Source organism: Corythoichthys intestinalis, chromosome 16, assembly GCF_030265065.1.
Source record: "Corythoichthys intestinalis isolate RoL2023-P3 chromosome 16, ASM3026506v1, whole genome shotgun sequence".
Taxonomy (NCBI): Eukaryota; Metazoa; Chordata; class Actinopteri; order Syngnathiformes; family Syngnathidae; genus Corythoichthys; species Corythoichthys intestinalis.
In genome coordinates, this window is record NC_080410.1 from 7,950,110 (window position 1) to 7,966,256 (window position 16,147).

Genomic DNA, 16,147 nt, shown 5'->3' on the forward strand with positions numbered 1-16,147 from the left:
TTGAAGTGTCTTTTGGGTTATTGTCCTGCTGGAAGACCCATGACCTTTTGAGGGTGACGCAGCTTTCTCACACCGGGCCCTACCTTATGCTGCAAAATTTGTTGGTCGTCATCAGACTTCATAATGCCATGCACACGGTCAAGCAGTCGAGTGCTAGAAGTAGCAAAGAAACCCCAAAACATCAGGGAACCTCCGCCATGTTTGACTGTGGGGACCGTGTTCTTTTCTTTGAAGGCCTCGTTTTTTTTCCCTGTAAACTCAAAAAGCTTTACTTTTGTCTCATCTGACCAGAGAACATTCTTCCAAAACGTTTTTGGCTTTCTCAGGTAAGTTTTGGCAAAACTCCAACCTGGCTTTTGTATGTCTCTGAGTCAGAAGCGGGGTCTTCTTGGGTATCTTACCATAGAGTCCCTGTTCATTCAGACGCCGGCGGATAGTACGGGTTGACATTGTTGTAACCTCGGACTGCAGGACAGCTTGAACTTTTTTGGATATTAGTGGGGGTTCTTTTTCCACTATCCGCACAATCTTTCATTGAAATCTCTCATCAATTTTTCTTTTCCATCCACATCTAGGGAGGTTGGCCACAGTGCCATGGGCTTTACACTTATTGATGACACTGCGCGCGGTCGACACAGGAAGATTCAGGTCTTTAGAGGTTTGGCAGGGGTACTACTATACTACAGGGATGCTCATGCTTTTTTGCTCCAATAGCTACTTTTCAAGGAGACAACCTGCTGCGATCTACCTTAAGAGGGGTGGGTGGGGGGCTTGGAGGGGGTACTACCGTAATTTTTGGACTATAAGCCGCTACTTTTCTCCCTCATTTTAAATCCTGCGGCTAAAAGTCCAGTGCGGCTTATTTGTTGATTTATTAGGGTTAATAGGATTAATGAATGCTTTTGCCAGATGCCATTAAGTGTCATCCGGCAAATTATGTCACTAACCCCATTTATGTCCAGCTCGAATCTTTTAAATCCAATCAAAAGGTAGATGGAAATTCATTCATTCATGCTCATGGCAGTGTCATGTCATAATTACGATGGTCTTATGACACTCTTATGGCGCCACTGTTAAAGTGTTACCAAGTTCCATAACTAGCAATTAATGAAAGGACTAGAACAGTAAATGAAGAAATAATTAGCACAGGACATGAATTTTGATTGTTATTTACATCTGTAGCCATGCAATGCATGCTAGGAGGCATGTTGGATGAGAACAGCGATGATAGCAGGTGGCAGCAGAGGTTGACTGTCTCCCCCAAGAAAACGTTGATGGCCAAATGAAGCTTCTTGAAGCAATGAAGCTTTGCAGCCAATTGGTTCAAAGTCTCACGGTGGTTTATTTGGTCTTATGACAGTCTTATGATGCCTCTGTCAAATAGATTGGTACTGGTTATTATCTTTTGGTGTAAATATCCCATAATACAGTGAACATCTGCGGCTTATAGTCCAGTGCGGCTTATCTATGAACAAATGCCGTTTTCGTGTCAAATTTGGTGGTGGTGGCCTATAGTCAGGTGCGCCTTTTCATGCGCAAAGTACGGTATATATATTTTTTAAATGTACATAGCTAATTATGTTGTGTGAGCAGCATATGATGTTATGTTGCTTACACAACATAATTATTAATAATTATTATGATAATGAAAAATCATGTATATTAATATGATAATTTATTAATGGTCACTAGTGACTTTTGCATCTAAAAACACGACAAGGGGGAGACAAAACTCGTGCACTTGCAACTTGGGAAATTTTTAACCCGCAGGGGGGAAAAAAAAATCATTTGTAGAACAAATTACTACACTGTTAATCTAAGTGTTTAACCACAACTCCGAGAAATGTTTTTGATTTTGGATGTGCAATTGGTTATTTTTCTATTTTTTTAAATATTTGGTTACAAGTGACTTTTTGTCTCCAAAAACACAAGGATGTGCCAAAACCTGTGCACTTGTAATGAGTAATTTTTAACTCGTAAAAAAGAAAAACGTCCATAGAACAAAAAAAAAAAAAAAGAAAAAAAAAAAATCACAAATAAAATAACTTGTAGAACAATTTATTAGATGGGCCTTTGCCTTGCAAAGCCCCATATAGTAACAATTTTTTTCTTTTTTTGAATGGCTTATCTTTGGTGCTCCGCACAGCCCAAACTGTTTGACCGACTGTCAGTGTTCTAATGTCAAAATGCCTGGAATTTTCGAGCAACACAGGGAAATTTTCGTACAACCTCAAATAAATTTTTGTTGGCCATAAACATTTTTTTTTTTTTTAAATGGGGGGGCGGGGGGGGGGGGGGGGCGATTTTTCAAAAAGCTACTTCTCCTACAATTTTTTACTTTTGCATAAAAGTTGTATACAGAATTTGGCAAAAGTATACGCTTCCCCCAAAATTCGCCCCAAACTGACCAATTCATTTCTAATCGGATGCCGTTGACAGCCATGTACGTCGTGATTTTTGAACATTTACCATTACAGCCCATTGACAATTTGTGACCTGATATCAACAGGACGTTTCCTCAAAATGTCCACAAATCAACAGTAAGTCACCTGTTATAAACAGGAAGTCACCCCGAAATGTCCTCAAATTAACAGGAACCGACCTAATATCAACAGGACTTGGTACCGAAATGCTCCCAGACTAACAGTAAGTGGCCTTATATCAAGACGTGTCCCCGAAATGTCCCCAAATAAAGAGGAATTGACCTGATATCAACAGGACACGTCCCCAAAATGTCCCCAAATCAACAGAAAGTGACCTGCTAGATCTGTATCTACCACAGCAAAGCCCCATCGTAATTTCTCCAGAAATTGCAGTTTCTAGTTACATTGTGTGTTTTTTCATGTTTATTTCACAACATAAAATTTGGATTGCATTTTTTTTTTTTTTTTTTTTTTTTTTGTCTTACAAGTTAAACAATGTATTTTACAGGTAAATTTTTATTTTACAAATTGTAAAACTTAAACATTTTCAAAATATATGAACCATGTTAAAGATTTTTTTTTGCAGCACGATTATATATTACATGACTAAAATATGAATTTTCATAAATGAGCTGCCATTGACAGCAATAGACATTCATTCATTGACTGTCAACCCTTCCAGCTCAAATGGATTAGACGTCTACTAGTGATAAACTGATTTAAAATGAATCTTATGCATCCATGTGTGCATCTGATTTTCAGATGTTTTCTTCATCTTTGAATATACTGTATTTTGCACACACAGACACTGGGGCACAATTTAAATTAATGAGATTTAGGTAATCTAAGGTAGTGACATCTCAAGCTAAGGCAAATGCGTCCAGGGAAATTTTTATTGTGCCGAGTGCAATTTTTACACATACAGTAAAGCTTTCATTTAATTACGTATCCTGTAAAGCACAAACACACCAACGCAGACCATTACTTACAGCTCATTTATTATTGACAGCTGATTGACGGCACTCTTAACTGGGTTATACTGGAACCAGAGGCCAGAGGGTTCAATGACAGATCGCCTTGAAACCTGATAACATCATCTATCCATAACTTTTGAGTGAAGGCTTTGCATTAGGTGTGGGTTTCTCTTGGTACCTCCTGAAACGATAGGGTTTGCGATACATGGCTCACAATAACGATTATCTCACAATATTGCGATACAACAGTTACCCATACACGTGTCAGGGAACTGATCTACGATACAACTATTAAAGAGTACAACTAGCTACCGCATTTTTCGGACTATAGACAACTGCAAAATCAAACCAGAGGAACCCATGGAATCTCCCAAAAATTGATTCAGCACGATGTAGATGAAGCTCAAGGACTTTCTGTGTTGTGCGTTTGTTCTTATCACTTCTTTGATCGTTCATGGACAAAATTCCAACAGTCTGTGCAGCCTATGTTAACATGAGGTGTAGACTGCCACTGACCACTTGAGTGACCAAAATGAGGCAAAGTTAACAATATTACAGTTGCCGAATGCAGAATGGCTGACACAGATTTTGTTGTTACAAGGATATACTACAAGTTATTTTTTCATCTGGTTATAGTTTTGGTATTATGAGCTCATCACACATGTACGTATAAACACAAATAGTATGTCTTTCCTTTTTTTTTTTTTTTTTGCAGATATTAATCGCAATAAAACTTTTGAACAACTTGATTCCATTCCACAAAACAGGTCAGTAAATCACAGCTTATAAAATTAATAGAAAATTATTAACAAATGTATAATTAAATTTGAGCCTTCCATCATCAAAGTAGAATGCACATAGTCTCGATTTATGTCAACGTACAGTAAGTGTTGTGAGGCACATCAAGTTGTCTTCCCTTGCTTAACAGCGTTTTCCACATGTAAACAAACGAACAACAACTTGTTACATTTGCATTTATGCGTTTAGGGGAAGAAACCCATGTATGACTTGTAGAAGATTAGTGTTTGTTTTCAACTTCTTTATCGTTGTGTAACTTGATTTAGCAAAGGTAATGATGTCTCAGTTGTGGCGCAAAACAGAGTTGTAGTCAAATTGAACATAAATGTGCCATCCTACTTGTACCGATTAGCAACAGGCTAGCAGCAGATAGCATGTGATGCAGCCACAGCAGTATAGAAGTTGTATTAAATAATATTAAACATCATCATTATTAAAATCATCATAACAACTACATCAAAAACAACAAGTCGTTTCATGCACAAGATTTTAGCTTTACTCTTTTTATAAGCACCGGACACATGAAAATGCAGGGATAGGAAAAACATACCTTCAATAACGCAGCGGCAACATGGCCACATAAACATCCGGTCTTTGTAGTGGCACTGGCTTGGTTCCACATCTGCCTTCATGAACATGTTGTCGTCCCATGTCGTGATGATGGCAGATGGATGTGTTATTTCCAAATAGTCTTTTTTGAGGGATTTTGATTAGTGATGCCACTCTAGCAGTCGCGAGCAGAAATGAGGAAGTAAAGCGAAAGTACCTCGGAAACTTGTCTATAAGCTGCTTTTTCTCTCCATGTGTACCCTGTGGCTTTTATGACGAAGCAGCTTATTTATACTATTTTTGACAAACACTTTCAATTTCTCATTAAAACATATTTTTAAAAATTAAAAAAAAAAAAAATGTTTTCATTTTATTTTCCTTTGCAGCCCAGCGCATCATGATGAGGTTGCTTTGCCTGGCACAGCCAGACCATTCTCCCTGTATTTTTCAAACACTGTGAGAAATAATCTGGGACCCAGCCCATTAACGGCCTCTCGAGCAAGGTACAAAATCAATCGTCCAATCAGATTCGCTTATTTGCGTGATGTGTTCTTAACGAGTAACGTCACTCTTGCGCGCCGAAAGTCGTCTCTACAACAACACAGATGGCGAACGGGAGAGCCGAGAATATGTTCCAATCCGCAGTAAAACCAGTTTTAAATGACCAAAAACACATTGAAAAAAGTCATTGACAACAGTCAACATGGCTCGCGCTAGCCATGTTGAATAAACTTCTCCATTCTCCGCTCACGCTAATTACTTGTCGCTTTAACAACGCCATGTCTGCCCGTCGCTGATTGGTCCAGTCCGCTCTCTGTTTGCTGTGGCTTGCTCAGTCCTCGGAATTTGATCCGCCGGACGGTCGCCAGACTCAATCGCTGGAACAGCGGTGAGTCTGGTATACCAGGCAAGACGTTGCTACTTATAATGTGTTCAAATATTTTGACCACAAGGGCGAGTATTTGATTTTGACAACACTCTTGAATTCCTGTTGTATCAGTTCATGCTTAGTGTTTATTCTGTTCTCGCAATGCATCGGTCACTAGTTAGCCCCATACTTTCCGTTTGTGCGAATGAACAATCAAAATGAATTGGACGTACAGTATAGCGCCATCAATGGCAACCAATGAAGTAACATAGACATTATTCAGGTGGACGCGTTCGTTCTAGAGCAGTGGTTATTAACCTGGGTTCGATCGAACCCCAAGGGTTCGGTGAGAAAGTTTAAGGGGTTCGGCGAAGGTAAAGAAAGCCGAGCCCAATTTTTGTACACGGATTAAATCTAGGCAAAGTGGCTTTTTAGACCAGGTTTTGGACTGGTTTGCTCCCAATTTACCCCTCATTTTGTGTTTGGGTCAGAATTCACCCGTTTTCAAATATTTGTATACAAAAATCATGGGTACTTTTGACCTACTAAAACTTGAAAACAGATCAATCTTGACCTGAAAACAATATACTAAAAATTAGAGGTGTGCATCGGCACTGCCCTCACGATTCAATTCAATTCGATTCAGAGGGTCACGATTCGATTCGGTTCGATTTGGCAATGCATCGCGATGCCTTAAAGCCTGGGATGCATTAAAATTCTAAAGCAACGCATATTTTTCGTGAATCATGAGGCAACACAAATGGTCAGATATTAAACAACTTTTTTTGGCTCTTGTGTCACTCCTGGTTGAAGTCAAATGAAAATACTTTCATATGTATATATTAAAAAAAAAAAAAAAAAAAAAAACAGATCACAGCATTTAATTGGTGCTTTGAATGAGACCAGGGCTTTCTCTTTTTGTTTGTTTAGTAGCAGCCTTTCACACAGTGCAGCATCTGAACTACTGTGCAAAATCAGTAATAACAGTCACTGTATTTTAGTCACAACGACCCATCAATAAAAATACTCAAGTAAATATTAAAGAAAACGACAAAGAAAATATTGCAGTGCAGCATCTTTATTGCAATATCAATCCAGGGATCAGTTCAGTGGCAAACAAAACATCAACTAAATTGCAATGTAGAACAAAAGTAAAATGTAGGCCTAGCCCACTATATATGTGCAATCAGCTTAGAAATGCAATCAGTAACTACCACATAACAATAAAAAAATAATGAATTAAAATGAAGTGCAGCAGCATTTTAGCAGCCATAACAATCTGTTTCAACATGAGGAAATATCAGTTTTTTGCAATCGAGAGAGCAGAGAGATAGTAGAGGTTAGATCGGGCCTAAAAAAATCCAGCCCGACCCGACACGGCCCGCTGGTATTGAAGCCCGACCTGGCTTGGAGTGACGCAAAAAAAAAAAAAAAAGCAATTTATTTTCATTTCTTCGAGTTGGCAGAAAGAAACGCAAGTTTTCTTAATGTTTAAATAGTCTACATATTTTTATTATCATTATAAAAGCATTTACACAACAAAATAACGCTGGGAAAGTTTAATATTAAAAAAACATGCAATTTTGCAGACACACAGAGGAGAAGATTCAAAAGGATCACATTTGTGTTGCCTTTGTGTGCATAAATAAAAGTGTCTTTCGTAACGAATTTGCAAGCGCCACAGCGGAGGATAAGAAGAAAAAGCGGGCGGCGCCACTGTGTTCATGTGCAAATGCACAATACAGAGAGCCTGCTCTCGGTCTTATCCCATTTTTTAAAATATAATTTATTAGTCCGGCGCAGCGGCCCGACCCGACCCAATTGTGAATGCTTAACATTTTGGGCCCGACCCGTTCGGGTTCGGGCACAAAATCTAAGCTCTAAGAGATAGGACATAACATAAATGGCTGAAGCAGAGAAAGAGGGAGCCAGAAAGATTATTGATGCACCTAAGACATTGAAAGCAGACATCTGGAGACATTTTGGCTTCTAAGAGGTTGGTGGGAAACTTGACCCGAGTTATTCAGTGTGTAAAAAATGAAACTTGAGAATAATAATACAAATGGGGAAACCAAATCCGTTGCATCACCGGAATTGCGCAGGGAAGATTTTTGAACGTACTTATATATTTTAAAATGCGCTGAATCGATTCGGCTTGTTGCCCGCATCGAATCGAATCGTCCATGCCTCGCATCGGGATGCATCGCTGCATCGATTATTGTTGACACCACTACTAAAAATGTTGAGTATTTTCAGGCCAAGTTAATTTACAGATCAAATTTAATTGACAACCAAAAAATATGGGCTGATTTCAAACACAAGACAAGGGTTGCAGGCTTAATCTTTTTCTTTTAACTGCTAGTCCTCGATCTGACGGGAGGAGGAACTGGTTTGCTCAGTGGAAGGTTGACTCGCACCTGGTATGAGGGAATACAACAGACCAATGGGCAGCGTGGTCTCAAATTTTGATCTGTTTATAAAACATGCTGTCAAAATGAGAAGAATTTTGAACAGGAACTTGTTAAATTATTAGCTTGCTAGCTTAGATATATCGGTTTTGAATTTGAAAACAATTGCTTTATCATACAGCAAAAAGAATATGCCAAAATCATCACGCATTTATTCATTTTGAAATTATTGAAATAGACTGAATTAGCGGTCATTTGATACAGGAATTAATCCTTGTTTAGCTTGGTGTCATTTCAATTTGTCTTTATGGGAAAATCACTCGCTTATTTACGCTCAAATTGGCGATTCCTCAGCCGAAGGCGTTTTGTTAGTTAGTTTGGGTTGTTTTTCATATCGGCTTGATGTTGTCCGTGCCGCTGGTGGTGGTCACATTGAGCACTTGTATAGCATGAAATCATAACTTGAAGTTATGTACAATACTTGTATCCAGCTTGTTATTATTGATTTTTGTTGTTGTTGTTGTTTTTAAATATATCACAATGGTTTTGGCACATTCTTTTTGAATGACCCTGTATAATTCCGAAGGGTTCGGTGAATCCACATGTGAAACTAGTGGGGTTCTGTACCTTTAACAAGGTTAAGAACCACTGTTCTAGAGGAACATTTTGGCAGCAACCTGTGGATTCCTTTATAAAACAGTCACATCTTTTTAAAATAATATATTGATACTTGGTTAGAAAATATCTATAACCTATTGCGATACAAAGTATTGAGATATATCAATATATCAACACATCGATATATTGTCACAAATCTACTTCGCATTGTGATTTATGTGTGGAAAGGGTTTGGATTCACTTGTATGCGTAATGGAGCGCAATCCAGCGCAAAGAAAATGACAGATTTTGACACTTCATAAGTAAGAGATTCTAGGAAGTCTGCCAATAGCAGAAAGAGAGCAGCCTCTACTATGAATAACCCAAAGTCCAACAATAATTACTTCACCACCACTCTTTTAATCCCACAAATCCCAAATCACAATACACAATTTTTAAGCCGTAAATCCAGTTCTTGACTAGTCATGAAAGAAATTCAGTAAAAAGTCGGTGATGGCTGTGAATACTTATTGCATGTGCTAATACCAATTTATGATATTCACACTGTTTTTTTTTTTCTTTCCTGAGAGTTCTCAGTCTGCAGTGTGGCACAGGGGAATATTGATCTGGTACCTAGGGAATGGAAGCTTTGCAGAGGTCTTTCAATTAGCTTTACAAATCTTGCAAAAACTTTATCTGAAACGAGAGTAGTCAGTCTAAAATAACGGAATACAGTGGTACCTTGACATACGATTGCATCGACATACGTTTCTTTCGACAACCGACGTAAAATTTTACTTGTCATTTGTCTCGACATATGACCACATGCTCTAAAGACGACAATTTATGACAGTGTCATTGTTTTCCCCCAAGACGGACGCACGGCGGATTTTCTTGTGATGGAAATCTACATGGGTCCCAAGAAGGTTACTGCAGGGGTTAAAAAAAGGAAGGGAGTGACTGTTACCATTGAAATTATGAACGAAAAAAAGGTGACAATAAAAGCGCTTTATTTCCAAAATATTATTATTATTGTAACATCGGCAAAGAAGTTGCCAGATTCGTCCGGTTTTTAATAATTTTAGAACTTGTACAACACAACACGGCTACTGTCCGACATAGCAGAAGATAACAACAGCAACAAAAAAAGTTAAAATTTCCCACTCTAACACACTTCTCGCTTTCGTCAATCACAAGGTGTGTTCAGGAACTTTATGCATAACACAACTGGCAAATTAGAACCCAATTCGTTACTATATTCTAATTTTTCTGACTTGTATTTACAATTTATTTGTTTTGCTATATGCAATTGCTATTTTTAATTGTACCAGCAGTATTAAGGATTAGGTTTCAGTAGGTTTAGTGTAAGTTTCTGTGGAAGAAATTGATCAAATTGTAATATATTCTTATGAGAAAACTTACAAACCAGATCCTGGAGCGAATTAAATACGTAAGTTGAGGTACCACTGTAAAATGAAATTCAAGACAAGACAAGACAAGATAGTTCTATAATTTAAGGTGTACAAAAGAATTTTCCTCTTAATGGCTTGTTTGGGAGATTTTGCACCATGCTAGCTAGCCTCATTCTAAGTATTTCTAAAGGATTCACTTTGTTTGTTTTTGTTTTATTTTTACTTTAACCCCTGGGTGTTATTTGTCCATTTTTTGGCTTTTTTCGTTTTTTTCTGTGTTTAAAAGGAAAAAAAGCATATGAAAAAATACACTAGGGAGCTGATATTTCCTGCAGGATACTAAATCATGTAGAAGTTCGAAATGGCACCATCCGGCAATTTCTAACTTATTGCAAACAGGCTGGGAAGATTTGCACTAAACTCTTGTTATTTTGCCATTTTTTGGCTCATTGACTCCCATTATAAATCATGATTTTTAATATGCTGTAAACCTGATGTTTTATCATGCATTTTCCGTGATTATTGATGCAATCGCTTCTTTGGCGAGTCAAAAACATGCAGATAAAAATTTTTTTGTGTTGACACCCAGAAGTCACTAGATGGAGCCATAGGCCAATACATGAATTTTCTTGCGAAGCTAGCTTCAGATCGGTCAAAAATTAATGCAATAAAGACGGTTGGCTTTACAAAAAAAATGGTGTCAATGTTGTCTGAGCTCACTTTCAGTCTATTTGGGCATGCGTATTTGCAATTTTGCACGTTTGCACAAGACAATAAAAAGGTACTTCCCGGAAATGCAAAAAAACCAAAACAAAAAACCACGTGTTTATTGTTGTCGTTTGAATTTCAACTTTTATTGGTTGGGTGTTTGAATTTCTTTACTCTCATTGGTTCTGGGCATTTTGGGAGTCTCTGTTCTCGCGAGGATCACCATTTTGCATTTCTTCCAACACAACTTATGATCGATGGCGGTGAGAAGTATTTCACCGCAGGACACAATTCGAATGGTGTTAGAAAATCCTGATTCCGACGACGACGACCTTTGTTCGGACGCTTCTTTGGAGAGCCCAGAAGACATTGAACAAATTCTTCCGGACTTTCGATGCCGGAGGAGGACGGCTTTGATGACGAGGATTAGGAAATAGTTGACAACATAACGAGATGAAAGCGGGGAGCAGAAGGCGGGGGCACGGACATGACCACGTTGAGGCGCATGACGAAAATGACGGCGATCGAGGTAATGACGAGAGTGAGTAAGCAAATGTTTTGCATATCAAGGTTTGTCTTGTAAAAGCTGATCAAAGATCAAAGCTGTTATTGTTGCGTGCGCTTGTGCTTTGCAGGCCTGAGGCACATACTCCTGCCGCCGGCGCGCACTCAGGTGGCCAATGTGTGTTTTTTCACATGCCGGACATTTCGTCATGCAGCGCGTTTGTGCTGTTCACGGAGATCTACCCTCGTTTGTGCTGTTCACGGAGATCTACCCTGAGTGGAACGTGAAGAAAAGCTACAAGCGCCGACTATTTCTTGAGGAACTTGGCAAGGCTCTAATTCGGCCAGAAGTTCTAAAACGGGAACCACCGCCTTCTGCCGAAGGCTTGGTTGAGCAGCGAGCTGGACCCCCGTCCAAGCGCAAACAATGTGGCCTTTGCACAAAGCCACTTCGGGCTTCGAACATAATAATAAATAATAATACATTTTATTTATAACGCACTTTACATTTGAACAACAAATCTCAAAGTGCACATCATGAATTGTGTATGTTGTTATTATGTTAACTGTTATATTGTATGTATGTTTTGTAAAATTGTTAACATAAATTCTATCATCAAATCAGTTATTGTCACGTTGTCACAGTCTTGTTCTAAAACAAAAAATCTATTGTTACGACTTTTACTTATCCAATGATGTAATTATGTAATATAAAATATTTTAGTTTGATTTATATATAGCCTATATAGCATAGTTTTACTATTAGGATAATGCTGCTATTATTGTCCATAGGGGGCCAAAACAAAAAAACTATATGTTTAGATAGGTCTGATGCCACTGAACATTGTGAGTGGTTGAAAATGAAAACATATTCAGAAATAACTTAGTTATCACACTTCAAAGGAAAAGCCATTTTTTGGACAAAATCACAAGAGTTGAATGTAAATGAGAAAACTGCAATTGTGTAAAAAGTGGGTGTGCATAAAAAAATTGGTTGTTACGACTTGTGGACTTATTCAAGCCTCTAACTATGTGATATGGAATATTCAAATTAGACTTTTGTTTTTTATATATATACAGCATAGTTAGTTTTGCTATTCGGATAATGCTGCTATTATTGTCCATAGGGGGCATTGAAAAATAAAAAAAAATAAAAAACTTTATATGTGTAAAAAGGTCTGACGCCACTGAACATTTTGAGTGGCTGAAAGTGAAAAAATATTCAGAAATGACTTAGTTATCACATTTCAAAGGAAAAGCCATTTTTTGGACAAAATCACAAGAGTTTAGTGTAAATGAGAAAACTGCAAATGTGTAAAAACTGGGCATGCATAAAAAAATCGGTTGTTATGACTTAACGACTTATTCAAGCCTCTAACTATGTGATATGGAATATTCAAATTAGACTTTTGTTTTTTATATATATACAGCATAGTTAGTTTAGCTATTCGGATAATGCTGCTATTATTGTCCATAGGGGGCATTGAAAAATAAAAAAAATAAAAAACTATATATTTGTAGATAGGTCTGATGCCACTGAAGATTTTGAGTGGTTGAAAGTGAAAAAATATTCAGAAATGACTTAGTTATCACACTTCAAAGGAAAAGCCATTTTTTGGACAAAATCACAAGAGTTTAGTGTAAATGACAAAACTGCAAATGTGTAAAAACTGGGCATGCATAAAAAAATCGGTTGTTATGACTTAACGACTTATTCAAGCCTCTAACTATGTGATATGGAATATTCAAATTAGACTTTTGTTTTTTATATATATACAGCATAGTTAGTTTTGCTATTCGGATAATGCTGCTATTATTGTCCATAGGGGGCATTGAAAAATTAAAAAAAATAAAAAACTTTATATGTGTAGATAGGTCTGACGCCACTGAACATTTTGAGTGGCTGAAAGTGAAAAAATATTCAGAAATGACTTAGTTATCACACTTCAAAGGAAAAGCCATTTTTTGGACAAAATCACAAGAATTTAGTCAAGATAAAATAACGCCCAAGGGTTAATGTATATTGCAATGCACCCTGAACATTCCACAATACAAATATCCTGCTAGACAACAGCACCAATGTCTGTCATCTATACCATCCATCCATTTTCAACACTGCTTATCCAGGTCAGGGTCGAGGGCTGCTGGAAGATATCCCAGGTGTCTTTGGGAGGAAGGTGAACTCCACCCTAAATTGCCAGTCAATCGCAGGGCGCACTCAGAAACTGACAGCCATTCACACATGTACAGCTAAAAAAAAATAAAGAACACTAACATAACATGTTGTAGATCTGAATGAATGAAATGTTTTTATTAAATTCTTTGTTCTTTCCATAGTTGAACGTGCTGACAACAAAGTCGGACAAAAATTATCCATGAAAATGAAATGTATCAACTCATGGAGGTCCGGATTTGGATTTATACTCAAAATGAAATTGGAAAAACACACTTCCGGCTGATCCAACTTTGATGTAATGGCCTTTAAATAAGTCAAAATGAAGCTTAATAGTGTGTTTGGCTTCTGCATGCTTGTATGATGTCCCTGCAACTCCTGGGCATGCTCCTGATGAGGTGGCGGATATTCTCCTGAGGAATTTCCACCCAGATTAGGACAAGCACATCACTGAGTTCATGGACAGTCTGAGGACCAACCTGTCATCCTTTAGAAGATTCCAGGAGACAGGTAGTTACTCCAGGAGAGCTGGACAGGGCCGTAGAAGAGCCTTAAACTCTCAGCAGGATCGGTATCCACTCCTTTGTTCAAGGAGGAATAGGATGAACACTGCCAGAGCACTACAAAATGACCTCCAGCAGGCCACTGGTGTGAATGTTTCTGACCACCAATCAGAAATGGGCTCCATGAGGATGGTCTGAGAGCCTGACATCCTGTAGAGAGCCCTGTGCTCACTGCCAATCACCATAAAGCTTAGAATTTGAAACTATGCCACTGGCTCTGTATTCTTCACCGATGAAAGCAGGTTCAACCTGAGCACATGCGACACTTGAAAAGGTCCGGAGATCCCATGGAGAACGTTATGCTGCCTGCAACATAATTTAACATGGCAGCAGGTGGTGGGTCATTGATGGTCAGGGGAGGCATATCCCTGGATGGATACACAGACCTCTACAGCTTAGATGATGGCACCCTGACTGCTATTAGGTATTGGGATGAAATCCTTGGACTCGTTGTCATAAGCTACGCTTGTGCAGTGGGACCTGGGTTCCTCCTGGTCCACGACAATGCCCACCTTCATGTGGCTGTAGTATGCAACAGTTCCTGAAGGAATTGATAACATTGACTGGCCCCCACGTTTGCCTGACCTAAATCCAATAGAACACCTCTGGGACATTGTTTTCAGGTCCATCTGGCAGAGCCAGGTTGCTCCTCAGATTATCCAGGAGCTCAGTGATGCCCTGGTCCAGATCTGGGAGGAGATTCCCTAGGGCACCCTCCGTCGTCTCATTAGCAGCATGCCCAGGCATTGTAGGGAGGTCATCCAGGCACTTGGAGGCCACACACACTACTGTGACTCATTTTGACTTGTTTACATGAAATACTTGAATCACCCTGTCGTGTGTTTTTCCACTTTCATTTTCAGTATAACTCCAAATCCAGACTTCCATAGGCTGATGCATTTGATTTTCATTGATAATTTTTGTGTGTTTTTGTTGTGAACACATTCAACTACGGAACGAACAAAGTATTTAATAAAAATATTTCATTCATTTATATCTACAATGTGTTCCGTTAGTGTTCAGTTTATTTTTTTGAGCAGTTTATATTCACGCCTTAATGTTTTGATCATTGATTGCATGAGTCGTCTTCATCTAAAAGCTCCGCATCATTCCTTTGTTCTCTCTTAGCTGCGCAAACGTCTTCTGACTTGTGGCTTCTGACATTGTGTTGTGGTTGCAAACTGATCTACCATGGACTATAAGATCTTATCTCATTGTCGTCTAATGGGGCTGAAACATCCTCCAAAGTTCAATGATTCAAAGCAGCTGACAATTGGTGAAGCATTTTTATTAAGTGCTCCTAAGTGCACCACCAACCTTTGTTGTGCTCCCAACCTCCTACCTTCCTCCTACATCCCTTTTTTCCTAATGTCTGGGGATCCTGTTTGATCTATAATATCACAACAGCTGCACTGTGTTGCTCCACACAAGCTCATAAATTGACTGACAAGCGCTAGTTGCCTCGACACACACACACATGCAAACATTAGGTTAAAGAGCGCTGAAGAATGCACCAAGTTGTCAGATGGCCCGTTTGCCAGTTGAGTAAGTGAAGATAGTATAAATAACCCTTTAAGTGCAAGCAAAGTCAAGGACAATTTTTAGACGAAGGCTGGCACCACTTTAAAAAAAACACTGTTGTCTGTGAGATTTGTTACTAGGATTATTTTACCCATGCCCTCTAATGTTCCCCACAGTCTACCAGTGTGACCCAGGTGGTCGTGATGTGACTCCATCATCAAAGTGTCCTTGGGCGAGATGCTGAGATTGTGGAATGCTGATGAGCTTGCATGCCTTCCGGTTTAGCTTTATCATTTTCAAGTTTTATTGTTCCATAGCTATTAAAAATGAATAGCGGGAAACTTGGGGTACAGCTTTCCATCACACTGTTATTCTAATAATGAGATACAATACCGGGAGCTTTATCTAAATTATGCATTCACAAAAATAATAAATCTGAATTTTATCAACATTATCAGTTAGGTTCTGTTTTAAAGATATATTTTTGTGGTGCAAGTAGAGTAGTGGCAGCCTGGTGGATAAGTCTTTGAGGTTGGGGGTTTCAAATCTGGGCTCGGGTCATATTTGTGTATGGTGTACTGTGCTTCCTAGATTTTCTGTAGGTATTTGTGCCTCCTCAAATTCAAAAACATGAACAGTGGGTTAATTG

At 38.6% G+C, this 16,147-nt stretch overlaps 1 long non-coding RNA gene across 1 annotated transcript; it reads left to right on the forward strand.

Moving 5' to 3' along the window:
• The first annotated feature begins 10,995 nt into the window (after window positions 1-10,995).
• On the forward strand, window positions 10,996-11,865 carry LOC130904502 (uncharacterized). The gene is made up of 2 exons (XR_009060858.1): window positions 10,996-11,266; window positions 11,373-11,865. It is a non-coding gene; the product is annotated as an uncharacterized LOC130904502 (long non-coding RNA).
• Window positions 11,866-16,147: the final 4,282 nt, after the last annotated feature.